This window comes from Lithobates pipiens, unplaced genomic scaffold (genome assembly GCF_037356315.1).
Source record: "Lithobates pipiens isolate NorthernLeopardFrog02 unplaced genomic scaffold, aLitPip1_a1.2 Scaffold_19, whole genome shotgun sequence".
Lineage (NCBI taxonomy): Eukaryota > Metazoa > Chordata > Amphibia > Anura > Ranidae > Lithobates > Lithobates pipiens.
In genome coordinates this window covers 326774834-326791962 of record NW_027507764.1, presented here as the reverse complement: position 1 = coordinate 326791962, position 17129 = coordinate 326774834, and the positions used below count along the sequence as shown (strand labels likewise).

The following is a 17129-nucleotide window of genomic DNA, read 5'->3' as shown; positions in this document are numbered from 1 at the left end:
AGGAGACTAGAGTGGTAAAAAGGCATTTTCTAAAGAACATGTATTGGTTCTGGTGGCTATATCTAAAACAGTGTACAACCTAAGAACAGCTACATCACTGAGACTAGGTAGTGATCAAATCGAGCCCCAGGCAATAGCAGGTGAGATGTCCTTAGGCTACAACCAGAAAACAGACTACTGAAGGAGAGCCCTAAAGCAATGAAGTTAGACAAGTAAATTAAAGTTGAGCATTGTTAATATCACAGAAGAAGATTAAAAGTTGTCATATGTGGGTTTTGATTGACAGCTAATATTTATGTCCAGTAACTGTGTGATGTTCTAAATATACCATTCAATTAAGAAAGAGCTTGCAGCAGAACACTACAGCCCATGAATCAGCTAAAAGGAAGAGAAAAAAGGTTGTACCAGTCAGAGAAAGACTTACACATAATTATTTAACAACTTAGATAATGTTCTAACCCTCAATTGTTGACCCTTGGGTTTCAAGCTGAATTAATCCTGGGGAGGAAGCGGTACTATTTCAGTCACCAGAGATAGCTTGTTTGTTATGACTCTCATTACCATTGACTAGGACACACAGGTACTTAAATATAGAAATCATGTTTCGATGTAGACAGCACACTGTAAATGTTGCTATGGTTCCACATGGCTGTCTTAAAAAAAAAAAGAAACAGCAACAGAAAAAATACACATTATAACAGTTAAAAATCAAAGCCATATTTCACAGCCCCCTCCTCTTCTTCCTTTTGGCAATGTGGGTGTGCTGACCTAGCCAAGCAAGCAAATCATCAATCATGTTTGATATTACTCTGTCCTCATCTGTGGTCATAAAAGGATGGACATGGTCAGCAACAATACTCAGGTAGGCTGTGGCATTTAAATGATGCTCAATTGGTACTAAGGGGCCCAAAGTGTGCCAAGAAAATAACCCCCACACCATTACACCACCACCAGCCTGAACCATTCATACAAGGCAGGATGGATCCATGCTTTCACGTTGTCTATGACAAATTCTGACTCTACCATCTGACTGTTGCAGCTGAAATCGAGACCCATCGGGCCAGGCAACATTTTTCCAATCTTCAATTGTCCAATTTTGGTGAGCATCTGCGAACTATAGCCTCAGTTTCCTGTTTTTAGCAGACAGGAGTTGCACCGGGTGTAGTCTTCTGTTTCTGAAACCCATCTGCTTCAAGGTTCAAAGTGTTGTGCATTCAGAGGCGATATTCTGCATACCTTGGTTGTAACAAGTGGTAATTTGAGTTACTGTTGCCTTTCTATCATCTCAAACCAGTCTGCCCATTCTCCTCTAACCTCTGACATAAACAAGGCAGTTTCGTCCACACAACCGCCACGCACTGGATATTTTCCCTTTTTCAGACTATTCTCTGTAAACCCTAGATGGAGTTGTGCATAAAAATCCCAGTAGAGCAGCAGTTTTTAAAAATACTTAGACCAGTTCATCTGGCACCAACAACCATGACACGCTTAAAGTCACTGTCTCATGCTCATGCTCGGTGTGAACTTCAGCAGGCCGTCTTCACCAAATCTAGACGTCTAAGTGCACTGAGTTGCTGCCATGTGATTGGATGATTAGCAGTTTGTGTTACCAAGGAACTGAATGTGTGTAGCTAATAAAGTGGCTGATGAGTGTGTATGTATATATATATATATATATATATATATATATATATATATATATATATATATATATATATATATATATGTATACTACTTGGAAAAAAAGATCTGAACCCCTTGGATTTAACTGGCTTCCTTCAATAATCTGCAAAATCAACTTTCAGCTGCTGGACAGCTACTTCTGAGACAAGATATGTGTAAAAAAAAAAAAAAAAAGTTTAACTATAAGAGCCTGCAGACCAATCTATCATCTACTCTCTATCTTGTGTAGCACCCTCCTCCACCACCTCAAAAGCTTGATTTGAGATTTAGAGGACAACTATGGAAGATTCCTGAGAAGCCCCCGTGGTTTGTAGGGCTCCCTAAAATGATTAAATAAGTTTTGCTGCATAACTCAAAAAGAGGATGGAAAAGCTAAGAAGGTACTGAAGAGGATGAAATCAGCGGGTTTTGAAGGAGAAATCAGAAGGATAACTAAAAACCGACTGATTACATTTTTATAAAGATATACACTTTACATATATATATATATATATATATATTGCGTATTTCCTTTATCAAAATGGACAGCTACTTTTGAAACAAGATACTGTATGTATGTGCAAAAAAAAGTATACATGGGGAGCCTGCAAACCAAAGCATCTATTATCTTCTATCTATCTATCTATCTATCGATCTATCTATCTATCTATCTATCTATCTATCTATCTATCTATCTATCTATCTATCTATCTATCATCTTTTCCCATTACTCCCATAGCAAGTATTACACTATAATAAAGCAACATCCCTTATTTAAATTATGCTTGCAGTTTTTACCAAGTGACAGTTTATTTTTACCTTGTTGCTTAGTTCAGGTATAACACTGTACGTTCCCAGCCCCATCGGATGGCGTGATGTGATCAGCATTTAAACAGCCTACTAATGGCATCCTCCTTTCCTTGAAAAAAAGATTTTCCTACATCATTCAGCCTCCTTTACCTCTAGAAGGACATGTTCCTACTTAATGTTGCTGACACATTAGTAATATATATGGGATTTCATTTCAGTTGACTCATTGGCACTTTCACTTCCAATGCTATGCAACCGAATTACTAAGCAGAATAGTATACAGAGGTTGCAATTTCTATTAGATAACAATACAATATGTCTTGTAGAGAAATGCCAAGCTTAGAGTATTATTACAGGATCTTTCCAAACCTAATTGTGCATGGTTACACCTAGTCATTGACCTGAAATATGGTTCAGATGAAAACTCAGCAAAGCAGAGCAAAGTAATAGGAGTGAAGATTGCTGACAAAATGTGTTTACTATTAGAATATAAATAAGTACACTTTGCATCATGGAACTTCGTCCAAACGGATAAAAGATTTCCGAGGGACAGAATAGTTGTTGTGGCCTCCAGAAATTCATAGTCACGCAGATGTAGGGTTGCCACCTTTTGTTCAAGTCAAACCCGAACAGTTCGGTGTCGCACAACAATTTTTTTTCATAGTATGCATAGATAAACAATGCATAGATGTTGCTATTAAAGTGGTTGTAAACCCTTACAACCAACTTTGACTTACAGGTAAGCCTAGATTAAGGCTTACCTGTAGGTCCAAGAAATATCTCCTAAACCTACACGGTTTAGGAGATATTTACCTGAAGACAGCCACCGCTGTCTGCGGTGCGCAGGCACACCGGGGCAGGCCGCAGATCGTGGCGATATGCCGCAGATCGCGGCGATATGCCGCGAGTGTCGGCTCCCGTGTGCATGCGCGGGAGTGACGTCATCGCGGCTCCGGAAAATCACAGCGCTGGAGCCGCGAGACCCGGAAATCGCTCTGGAATCCATGGCAGCGGCAAAGAGGAAGACGGAGGACTGCTTCGGGGGCTTCGTTCCCAGGTAAGTTATTCATAATGAGCTAGTATGCTATGCATACTAGCTCATTATGTCTTTGTTTCGCAGGATTTTTTTTTCAGGATTTTTTTAAAAGGGTTTACAACCACTTTAAATAAAATTTCTAATCATATGAAGTTAATAACAAGAGTCCCCCTTTACACTAGAGTCCCCCTTTACACCAGAGTCTGCAGAGTTCCCCTTTTACATCTGAATCTGAAGAGCTCCCCTTTTACATATGAATTTGCAGAGTTCCTTTTCACTGTAAGGGGGGACTCTGCAGACTCTGATGTAAGGGAGAACTCTAGGGACTCTAACATAAGGGACGCTCTGGTTTACGAAGAGGACGCTGAAGTAAAGGGGAGCTCTGTGGTCTCTGGTGTAAAGGGAAGCTCTGATGTAATGAGTGCACTGAGAACCCTAATTTACCTTAGCGTACTAACTTAAAGGCAGGAGAGAGAAGGGGGGAGACTTAGTCCGGTCTGAATAATGTGTCCGGGTCTCAGACAGTCTGAAACCCGGACGCATGATTCCAAACCCGAACTGTCCGGGTGAATCCCGAACAGGTGGCAACCCTACGCAGATGGCCTGATTTCTATGCAGAGCTGAACCACATTTTGCACTCCAATTTAAGTAAATTAACCCCTATGGGACATGAAGAGAAGGGACATCTCCCCAATGGGACAGAGTTGACAAAAAACATAAACAAAAAAAAGGAAAATTTCTATCCAAATGGAAAAGTTTTGCCTTCTATTTTAAGTGCTGTCTATGATTTGAACCTCTCTGTTTCTCCTGCAAGCCATTGTCACTGAGACAGAAAGTAAGGGGAAATCCTACATTTTAGAGCAAAAGTTGAGGGGAAGTCCTCTAATGGGGAGAAATGTCCTGATGACAGTTGTATCAGGTGGGAACGTCCTTCACTTTTAAGGAGATTTCCTCTCATTTCCTATTGGATCTCCAAGACAGGAAGTCCAAAGTAATCTCCATAGCAGGACACATACATTAAAAATCGAACCTGATATGGGATTTTAACACATCCTTACTTCTATGCAGAACTGAAAAAAAATAATTTGGCTATCATTCTTCACAAGAGAACCTCTTGGTAGTTTCAAGGTTAACCTGACATATTATCAATTATTGTAAATAATGGCATTTCGCTTTGAGCAGGCACATAAAATAATTCATACTTTCTTTCGATATGGCAATCAATGATACAACATGATTGTTTCTTATTCTGTTTTTTAACTACAACATTTCCCTTGTAGGCTAAAAGCTAAACAATTCGTTGTAAATGGTTAAAGGCATTACTATACAGTATCTGGAAGGTACAGTATGTAAGAGTACAAACCCACAAATATCTGGCAACTAAAATTAGAGTTATGGCAACAGTGTGTGCCTGGGGTCATCGCCGCCAATCATTAAAGTGGTTGTAAAGGCAGAAGGTTTTTTGTTTTAATGCATTCTATGCATTAAGATAAAAAACCTTCTGTGTGCAGCAGCCCCCCTCAGCCCCCCTAATACTTACCTGAGCCCCATCTCTATTTAGCAATGTTGCACGAATCCCTGGCCTGTCCAGAACTCTCCCTTCTCATTGGCTGAGACACAACTGCGGCACCATTCGCTCCCACTGCTGTTAATCAAAGTCAGTTAGCCAGTCAGAAAAGAGAGGGGGTGTGGCCAAGCTGTGGATCGGTGTTTAAATGGACACACAGAGCTGCGGCTCGGCTTGGGTTCCCATAGCAAGCTGCTTGCTGCGGGGGCATTTGACAGGAGGAAGGGGCCAAGAGCAGCGGCGAGGGACAGGAGAAGAAGAAGACCCAAGCTGTTTTGTGCAAAACCACTCCACAGAACAGGTAAGTATAATATAATATTTTATTTTTAAAGAAAAAAAACAAGACTTTGGTTGGATCAGAAAATGTATTTAGCCAAAAATAAATGTTTATTACATCATGTAACTTATTAAATGAATGTTGTTCTGTGTCTGAGGCTTGGTTCATAAAACTGCAATGCAACTTTGATGGGATTTACAGTGCAATTATGTGGTACGACTTTCATATGACTTTGATGTAACTTTGCATATTCTCTGAGGCCAGGTCACACTGTATATTGCACCCACATAGTGCAAGAACCTTTTCCAAAATTGCACCATTCTCAGTCATACTGATTATAATGAGCACCACTGAAAACGAGATTACCATTGTTATGAGGTTTTTTGTGACTTAAGTCACATCAGAGGTTGCACTAGTGTTAAACTGAATTGAGTTGTTGTCTCTTTAACACACTGCTAGGAAGTTAACCTTATATACATTGCATCTGGTAGCAGTATTCTAGTGTGCTTCCCAGGTTACCACAGTGTTACTCAACAGAACAAATTCTTCTATGGCCTTTATAAATTTAAAGAGGTAGGTGACCCTGCCAAGAGACAGTATTATGTTGACCAAAGCAACCTTGAAAGAGTGCTAAAGTGCGTGTGCAAGTGCAAATTGTTACCAAAACTTCAAATGATTCTATTGTGCCAAAAACTTCATCAATAAATATAAAAAAAAATGTAGGCGGAACTTGGAACACCTACCTCTTTAAATTGATATTGCACTCTACTTCACTTAGTTTCCAGGGGAGGCAGCAGCCACATTTACACCTAAGCACAGAATTATATATACAGTACATATATAGACTGCTATGGCCTTTGTCTTGGATATCCAGCCTCACATAAATCATAGCATTTTTGCATTATCTGTAATAACACTGAATTTTAAACACTATACAAATGTAAATGTAGAATAGATAATAGGTTTAAAGTATTTGTGCATGTTTATTATGAAAACTGGCTAAAAACCATGAAAAGGTTTTAAAGGAGTTTTATTAGTACAGCATACACCCCATTTCTAAGGACTACATATTCCATGGTACCTTACTGCCTGCAAGCACTGATTCCTGTACAGTCTCTGTATGTGGAAGGAAGTATGTGGGGGGGGGGGGGGGGGTGAGTATATGGGGATCTTCTCAAAAAATATTTTACAGAATTCAAGATCATTCAGATTAATTGGAATAGTCTAGATATAACAACTTAAAAAATAATATCTGATTTTAGATTTTGATCATAGATATGGTTTAAATATATATATATATATATATATATATATATATATATATATATATATATATATATATATTTAAACCATATCTATGATCAAAATCTAAAATCAGATATTATTTTTTAAGTAAGGTATATACATATATATATACATATATACATATATATATATATATATATATATATATATATATATATATATATATATACCTTAGATAAGCCTGTATGTGACTGATCTGTTTCTCTATCCTGTCACAACTATTGCTACTGTGACCATGTCTGTCTCCAGTCCCTGAGATGGGGCTAGACTTAGAGGGATTGCGGATAAGACATGTAAAGTGATTGCATGAACGCAGGCGGCCAGTTATGGACAGGGACACAGCATTATCTGAAGTACTGCTTTATACTTATGGATGCCTTCAAAAGGCCATTTTCATAACAAACATGAACTTATCCTTTAAGTATGAGAGCTTTGGAAACCTATGATCCAGAAAGAAACGAAGATCAAACATGAAACAGTATAAATACACTGTATTAATGAGAAAATAAATGTGACAATGCCACAAAGAGTCAGCTAGCAAGTGTTTTACAGCTGAGCTGAAAGTGGTAATACATAGAAGTAGATAGTAGCAGAATGTTATTTAAGGGAAACATACACTGGAGGAACTATATGGGCTGACACAGCTGATCTCTCCTTTTGAAACTGCTGGTTACAGATGCAGATAAAAAATTCAGACTTTATATTTTGCATACCATTTAAGAGTGGCAGACTTGGAAGGTATTCTGAAGTAATCAGCAAGACAGCTAACATTTTCAGATGGTCAGAATCTCTTTAACCTCCCTGGCGTTATGATTTTGTCAGATTTTTGGTGCTGAAAGCGGTACATTGTTTTGCATGGAAATTTGGCGTTTTATATTGTAGGCCTGTAATAAATAACTCACTTAAATCTGTCCAAACCAGAGTCTAGTAAACATCCCAGGTATGATAAAATGAAACACAAAATCATAAATATAATAAATAATGATAAATAATTATAACAAATAATAATATGATAATAAAATGTATTCAATAATGTAATCAAATCAAAAACACTGAAATTTGCTCAGTCATTACTTTGATGATGGATCTACCCACAAATCACTATCGCTCAATTCTGCCAGTGATTCTATTTTATTATCGCTGTTTTCTAGCTGGTCCAAAACCACTTTTGATGTAAAGGAACAGAGTTTCTTTTATATTTTATATGTAACTGCTTTGTGGGGTGATTTTGCACAGAGCAGCTCTGATCCTCTTCTTCTCAGGTCCCCTACAGGTGCCCATGACTCCTCCCTGCCTGCACCCGAGCAGGCTCACTCCTGAGCCACTGCTCTGTGTGTACATTCACAAATGGAGTGTGGTTTGGCCCTGCCCCAGCTCTCTTGCCATTAGTTCACTGGCTGTGATTGACAATAGCAGGTGCTCTTGTGCACATCGCCGGATCGAGGTGGGACTCAGGTAAATTAGGGGCAGCTGGGGGGGGGGGGGGGGTGGTGGTCTGCTGCACACAGAATATTTTTTTTACCTTCATGTATAGAATATGCGAAGATAAAAAATGTTTAGCCTTTACAACCTCTTTAACCACTAGGGATCAGCGCTATAGCTGAATGACAGCTACAGCGCGGACCTGCTCTATTGACGTTGTCCCGTGCAAGAGCGCCCTGCGCGCCCTGTGATCAGCGAGTCTATGAGACTCGCCTGATCACGGATCGAAGCAAGGGGTCAATCCCAACCCCTTACCACATGATCAGCTGTCAGCCAATGACAGCTGATCATGTGATCACAACAGAGCCGGTAATTGGCTATTTTAGAAAAAAAAAAGCCGATCACAGGCGGCCGTGAGAGGGACTTCAGTCCCGATCACGGCCAAGTCATCAGTGCCCACCTGCCCCCTTCCAGTGCCACCTAAATAAAGTAAAAGTGCCACACATCAGTACCACCCCTCAGTGCCCATAGTGCCACCCATTAGTGTCCAAAGTCCCACCCATCAGTGCCCACAGTGCCACCTATCAGTGTCCACAATCTGCCTCAACAACAGTGCTGCACCTCATATGCCACAGATCCGTGCTCATCAGTGTCATCTACCAGTGCCCATCAGTGCCCAGCAGTGCCGCCCATCAGTGCCCAGCAGTGCCACCTATCAGAGCCACCTATCAGTGCCACCTATCAGTGCCTATCAGTCCCATCTATCAGTGGTACCTATCCGTGCCCATCCGTGCCACCCATCCGTGCCACCCATCCATGCCACCCATCTGTGCCACCCATCCGTGCCATCTTATCTGTGCCTATCTTTGCCCATCAGTGCCACCTTATCTGTGCCCATCAGTGCTGCCTTATCTGTGCCTATCAGTGCCGCCTTATCTGTGCCTATCTTAGCCACCTTAACCGTGCCTATCAGTGCCCACCAGTGCAGCCTATCAGTGCCCACCAGTGCCGCCTCATCAGCGCATTTCAATGAAGGAGAAAAATGACCTGTTTGCAACATTTTATAACAAACTATTAAAAATGATTTATTTTTTTTTGCATCTTTTTTTGTTTGTTTAGCAAAAAATAAAACTCCCAGCTGTAATTAAATACCACCAAAAGAAATCTCTATTTGTGGGAAAAAAATTATAAAAATTTAATTTGGATACAGTGTTGTATGACCGCGCAATTGTCATTCAAAGTGCATCAGCGCTGAAAGCTGAACATTAGTCTGGGCAGGAGGGGGGTTTAAGTGCCCAGTAAGCAAGTGGTTAAGAGTGCCCTCACCTCCCTGAATGGCAATCAACTACCAAATTATTTATTTTCATCCTACAACCAAGTTCCTTACTGGTTGCCTGCTGAGTGCCACACAGCCTTTAAACAAAAAGTTACCCTTGTGTCCATCTCCTACAATGTACTGCTTGACCCATTTCCTCTTATGGCTGATGTATGCTAATCGTGTTTCCCAGTCATCCAGAGGAGTGCAGCCCAAGTCATAGGAATGAACAAAGGTGCACAAGAACAGGAGGAGCTCAGCATGGCTAAGACTTCTTCCTGCAAAGGCTGCAAAGGCTGTGCTATTTTGGAGGTGGCTGTCTCTCAAACTAATTGTGGAACACATCCATGTAAGCATCATGAATATTATATAAGCACTATTACATCACATATTACATCACATATTACATCACATAGACAACTTGCAGATGCAAGCAACAATACAACAAGCAATTTACTGACAAATGTATTCATGACTATCAATTATCAATCTGAGGTCCATTTGTAGAAAACAAATACAATTGTAATCTGCTATACTGTATTGTACTCTGCTATATTGAATTAAGAGAAATAGACTGTTGAGTTTGCAACAGACTTTTTGCCAGGTCTTTGTGAATGAGGTTAAGCTCAATCATGTGCAAGCCAAAATGCTGTTTTTTTATTTACCTTGCATGTCATTGGGTGTTCTTTGCAAAGTGAAATTTTACCACATTCAATAAGTTCTGGAAAAACTTCCCCTGAAAAAGTGCAAAGTCTATTTGTTTTTTGTAAATCAACCCCTATGATATTATACAGTTTACAGATAAAATTTATTTGACACACTTGGAGGAAGTCATGATGATGAAATGCGTGATGGGTGGCCTATACATAAACCAGAAGTGACGTCAGTACGTCGGCCGGAAAGGACGCCAACCGCTGGAATTGTTGCAGGCGGATGTGGTGAGATGCTGGGATCACCAGCCATGCTATCTAAGCGAGATTCTAATAATTGCATTGGGAATGATGAGCTTTTTATAATTTTACTTTGGTGTTTTTAATCAAGAGTGTTTAATTGAATAAATTATCTGAATGGGATTACGCTATGTGGATTATTTTGTTGAGTTTTAATGGAATATAATTGTCCAACCAAAAGTGAGTATCCCAAGCTGAAAGGATTACCTATAGAGCAAAAGGCTATGCAGATCATGTGAGTTATGCTGATCAGTAAAAATGAGAGGTAACCGGTTCCGGTGAGTGTGGTGTTTTGTGGGGAGTGGTGTCACCAATTGCACCAAGGTGAAAATTGAGAAGTGGATGCTCGGATTCCTACCTATAGGCACAGATTTCCATGCATAAAGGACACTTAGCCGCTGGTTGGTTAGCGTTGACTGCGTTGGCCGCTAAGCAACGTTTGCGATTGTTACTAATTTTTCATCCTCTAAGTGTGGAGTAATTGTAAATTTTACAGATAACTTTAATTGAATTCTTCATTCCAAAACTTTTTTTTTTTTAACCACATTTACAATACACAATATGCTTTTCATAAAACACCCACCACATACAGTGCGTCTACATAAACAGGAATTCCATTGTGTCTATAGTTTGGATAATACACCCCAGCCATTGCCAATACTCTCATACATCACAGGCAGGTTGGTTGAGCATTATTAGCACTTTACACTGTTGTCTATTTTGCATTGTTCTGTTTTGGTTGCTATGCTACCTTGTCCTTAAAGAAGATGTGAAAAATTCATGGGGGCATTTAGGGACTAAAAACCTGAAGCCAGTGAGTCACCAAAGCAATGAATCAAACACAGATTGTTCAAAGCAGCTGATGATTACACTTTCTTGGTAGAGCAATCCTATTAAATGGTTTAGCTGATAAAGAGGCAGACTAGTTTCCAGTAACTATAAAAGGGACATTCCAGGTTATTTAATCATCAGCGTTAAACAGAACAAAATTGAAACAGTTAGGAGTCTAATTTTCTAGAAAAGAGTTTCAAATGAAACACTATATGTTTGATACAGTGGGTTTCTAGACCAACATATATTAGCCCTCTCCACTTTGCTGTGTAAAATGCACAAAGACAATCTATCTATCTATCTATCTATATATATATATATATATATATATATATATATATATATATATATATATATATACTGTATATATACAAAATATGTTACAAACATATACAAAAATCAGGTTTCTTTAGATTTGTTTACATAAAACTTATCACCGCTAACAATATGCAGTATATAAATACTGCTAGTTATCCAAAATTACATATTATGCTAATTAATGCTTTAGGATAAACAAACTGATGAAAGAGCAAGATCACAAGACAGCTCCGATATTGTGCAGCGTACTTAAAAAAAAAAAAAAAAAAAAAAAATAGCATTGGTATCAGAATGTTGGAATATTTTTTTGCTGATGACTGTGGAATTATTTATGTAAGCATTTGTTCAAAAGTCAAAGTAATATGGTTGTCTTCAGGGAGCATCTGATGGATTGCAGAATAGATTAATTAGAGTAAATTCATATTGGATAATATGTTCTGGGGGTGCAAAACTAATGTTATAGACTTATTTGAATTTAAAACAGTGTATTTATGATTGCCAGTAAATAAAAGAAACTAAAAGCTGGTGTCATGTTAGCTCTGCCCAACACATAAGAAAAACCATAAAAGTCATAATGAGCAGGTAGGTATTTACCAAAAGTCCCCAGACCATTTAAATGCTACAGTACATCTATGTATGTAACATCTCTTTCTTTTGAAGCTAGAGAACTCTTATTTCTGACTTCTACCATACCATGTACAGTATAATACAGTATATAATCCAGGGTTTGGCAAAGGGTCAGTCACATATTACCATCACCTTGACAGCCAAATCTATTACAAAATAGGCATCTGAGACAGAGTTGGTTTTAGTAGGACGAAAGTGTAATCTAAACTAAAAACAAAAAAAACAAAAAAACACAATTCCTTTTCCAAGGTGATAATGCTCACTTAATGTATTGATTCTATGTAGGAGCATCATTATCACCGAACAGGTAGCAAAAATGTCTCTCCCTATTTTCATCCGCATTACATGGGTGTATTTTGGATAATATTGCAGAATGTACAGGAAAACCCTGATCAATTGGTATTTTTGCAATTATCAAATAGATAATACAAAAAAGCACTTTTAATGAAATACTTAAAGTGTTAGTAAAGCTCTGAAATGAAAAATGAACAGAGCATATCCCTCTATAGTGTGTACTAGTCCCAGTCCAAAGCACCAAGCGTGATTTCTGTCTCCTCCCTCTTCCCTATTTTATCTGCCTTAATCACTTCTGGCAGGTTATCCCTAAATCAAAGAATCGTGGGAGACAGCCCTGCCTCCCTCCAGCATGCAGAAGGTGATTGACAGCTTCAGCTGTACAAGATTTATTTGAGATTGTGTAGAGCAAGGTGTGTCCATTATGTCCACTCAGATCTCAGATTACACTCATATCCCTGCTCTTTGCTGTGCAGTGTGTGACCCCAGCACCCCATCTCCTGCTTTATAGAGCTAAGAAATATTTTTTGATCTGTGTGTTTTAGAAGGTTGGGGTGAAGAGATGGATGCAGATAATCCAGAACTTATGTAGGAGGATTTTTTCCCCTCTGTGTACCACCTGAGGCTTGTCACTTCAGTAGGTATATGTAAGGGCTTACAACAATTTTAACAACCAAAAAGGAGAAAAAAAGAGAAAGTAATTGCTAGGGTTCACAAAAACTTTATGTGTATTGATATTGACACCTGGTGCCCATAAAAAAGATTCTGCATTGTAAGTCGGGTATACTGATGAATAAGTTTTCTCTGAAAGTTAAAGTGACCCTGTCATTACTGATCTTTCCATCTGAAAACACTAAATGTCTAACTATCATGCCTGGCTTTAATACATTGCACCGACCAGGAGCAAGTATTTAGAAAGTAACTTCTGGCGTTCCCAGAATTTCTTGAACTACCAAAAAGTTGGCAATACAGAGGGAAAGAGCAAACCAGCATATGATTGACATTTTCTGAAGGACAGCAATTTGTTCTGTCCCACATAACAAGTTAAGAATGGAAAGCCTGGCCACATGCTGATGACTAGAGAGAGGAAGGAAGGGATCCCTGATGCTGCACATCCACACAAGTAGTGCAATGGTAGGAGAGACAACCTCAGCCAGGGCTCCCACCAGGCCATGACCCCAACGCGTTTCATGGGGATCATTATGATGACATTTTTCAAAATCTTCTGTCATTACTTGGTTGATACTATTGTCCTCCACAAAAGTTAATCCTGGAAATCAAGCACTCTCTCAGATGTGGCCACTAATCTTGCTATTCCTATGTATGACCTTGATTCTTTTGATTCTTTTCACTGTGGACATTGTAACGCTTATGTATATACGAACTATCAAGCACTTCAGGAACCTCAAAAATGTTAAACAGATAGACATCCGGTCATTTTACAACTGTCGTTCGAGTGGGGTAGTTAATGCAGCACAATGCCCATGTCCTCTCCTGTAAGTTGGAAAGACAATCCTACAATTTAGATAAAGAGTGCTGGAGCACATTATTGATGTCACCCTGGAGAAAGACAGACCAATAGTGAGAAATGTCTGGTCAAAACATCAGGGTAAACCTAAATGTTTAAAATGTTGGGTCATACATGAAGTTAAAATGGGTCCCAGAAAGGGAGACCTAAATAAAAGTCTGCTGAAAATATAGGCAAAATTGACTTTTAGACTAGGTTCCAGGTCACCATATGGTCTTAATGAAGGATTTACATTTCTACCATTTGTAACTGAATAGCAAACAATTTGGCATAATTGAGTGTGACATAGTGTCTAAAGGCCCCTATATAGCTGAAATATAATTTGGAACATATAGGTTTGCATATGTTTTAGGAAAACTTGTTAATGGCAATTATGGTTTACGGTATGGTTTTTCCCCTATTGTAGATCGATAGGTGGATGTAATATATAGCCACTTGAAAGTGTCAGACCCGCTCAGGGATTGTATTGAACTACAGTTTTTTCATTGGGACATTGGAGTTTTTTTGATGCTTAGACTGTTATTTACATCATGATGCACATCATGTCATAATGCACAACGTATATTTACATTCCGCAAAATGATGTTATAATGCATGTATGACATCACACATGGGCATAGAATGATGTAGCCACGTCCCTACCCCATATTATAAAAAGATCTATAGTGCAAACACCTGCCATTTGCCATGTACATTTCCTAAACACACTTTTTGCACTATACCTCCCTGATGAAGCAAAGCATGTTGGGTTAAGGTATTTTTGTGTTTTTTAACTACTTCAGCCCCAGAAGGATTTACCCCCTTAACTGACAATTGTGCCGTCGTGTGTCGTTGTACCCAAACAAAAATTTACGTCCTTTTTTCCCACAAATAGAGCTTTCTTTTGGTAGTATTTATACACCTCTGCATTTTTTATTTTCTGCTCTAAACAAAAAAGAGCAACAACTTGGAAAAAAAGCAATATTTTTTTCTCAGGTTGGGCTGATACTGATATGTGGTCTTCTACATATTTTTGGTAAAATAAATCACAATAAGCGTATATTGATTCGTTTGCACAAAAGTTACAGCGTCTACAAAATAGGGGATAGATTTATAGCATTTTTTATTATTCTTTTTTTTATTAGTAATGGCAGCGATCTGCAATTTTTGTCATGACTGCGCCATTATAGCGGATATATCAAATACTTTTGACACCATTTTGGGACCATTGTCATTTATACAGTGATCAGTGCTATAAAAATGCTACTGTGTAAATGACAATGGCAGGGAAGGGGTTAAACACTAGGGGGCGATCAAGGGGTTAAGTGTATCTTAGGGAGGTGTTATAACTGTGGTGGACATGGGCTTCCACTGACATGACAGCAATCACTGTTCCCGATGACATGGAACAGTAGATCTCTGTCATGTCACTAGGCTTTGCCCAGCCGTGCCATTGTGCCTACGTATATCGTCGTGCCCTGGTCGGATAGTGGTTAAATATTTTCCTATATGTTATCATCTTATGGGCACTTAGTTTATTGAGGCAGTGTGGATCTAGTTGCAGGAGTATAAGGGAGATTCTTGTAGACTGGTGTAGATTGCGGATTGATAGAAGTATACATTCTCTACCAGGCTGGAAAGGCACTGTGGTATTTTTTTATTTTGATGGACAGCTGAGCCTTTCAGTAACCACAATAACCCTTTAGTATCAATCCATGCCTTTGGGTTGTGATATGTGGTCATGATACTGACCCTACCTTATACACATTTCCACTCAGACAGAAAGACTGACCAATGGCAGCTAAATATATACTTGCTGTCTAGTAGGTATCTCTCTGTATTGAAGTTCCTTGTAAATGTGTTCCACCATTTTGGATTCATGCACTATTTCCGCATTGCTCTATAAGGTTATACACCTGGCATTTTTGATGACTTCCTTTCATTTTCATAGTTATGAGTTTTAAATAGTCATTAAAAACACTTTTAGGTCATGGTGGGTTTGATGCGTAGGTTTAGCCCACTCTTGCTTGTTTTTTTTCTACTATTCCTATGATATCATTGTGAAAACTGCATGGGCATCTCTTTGTGTGCTACTGCCATTAAATGAAGAAGCATTACTAAAGCTTTTAAATTCCATTCACATTCGGTCCTAATCTGATATCAGTAAAGTGTATTACACCAGCGAGCTACAATGATTCAATATCTTATCACTTACAACTGTAATTATTTGATTCCTTTCTATAAATAGTTCCTGCAGGGAACTGGGTACAAACTAGACTACACTGCACTTATTAATAGTTATTGTTTACACGCCACCGTATGTTTCTGATGTCATGTCTGTACACTGACTTTTCTGCTCATTCTACTGTCGGCAAGCACTTTACAATGAATCATCATATGTAATTCAGTTAGGCAAAGAGGTAACCTTATTTATTCTACCAAAATACATTATCCAATCTAAATTTCATCTGCCATTAACTAATCTATACCTTGATCCATCAAACCCTCCCTGAAGACAAGCTTATTGCCAGGATTTATTTTTATTTTTTCAAATGCCTACATAAATAATTTCATTGTCTTCAGCAAAAAAAGAAAATAGAGTTTCTATACCAATCTCACATTTAGCATTTGTATTTGTTCCTCTATGTTCAGTATCGGAGCCGTCTAGCAAATTCTGCACTCTCACCGGGTTGCTTATCCTAAATAATTGATTAGTATATTATTATTGTAATACTGGATAGCTACAAACACTTACATATCATTTCAACAGTAACAATATTATTGATGTTTATGCATTTTTATTTTGCTATTTGGCACACCGGAAACGAGAAGACACATGCCACACTGAAATGCAACTTTTAAAGAAGAACTATCATTACAGTTTTGTTTACATTGTTCTACCACCCGAAAGTGGAATATCCAATATACTGTGTGCTATATGTCCTCGTTCCTAAATTTAGCATTTACAAACAATGGTGCTAGCCAATGACTTTTTGAGGAACATAAAGATACAAGAACAACACTGTGTGTATAAAAAACAGAAAATTTATAATAACATTTGATAAAAACCAAAACACAGAATAAACAATACAATTTAGGGTTCAAGTAATTGTTTAGATCCAATACATCCACATGTAGACTCAACGTGTTTTGATAGATCTTCTTCAGTAGCACATGTGAATGATCAGCAGATGAAGCCAATAATGCT

The 17129-nt window shown here is 38.5% G+C and overlaps 1 protein-coding gene across 2 annotated transcripts in view; it reads right to left on the bottom strand.

Moving 5' to 3' along the window:
- The window catches only part of LOC143996781 (cadherin-6-like), a 495985-nt gene that overhangs the window by 260826 nt on the left and 218030 nt on the right, over nucleotides 1-17129 (bottom strand). The gene's annotated exons all lie outside the window — the stretch shown is intronic.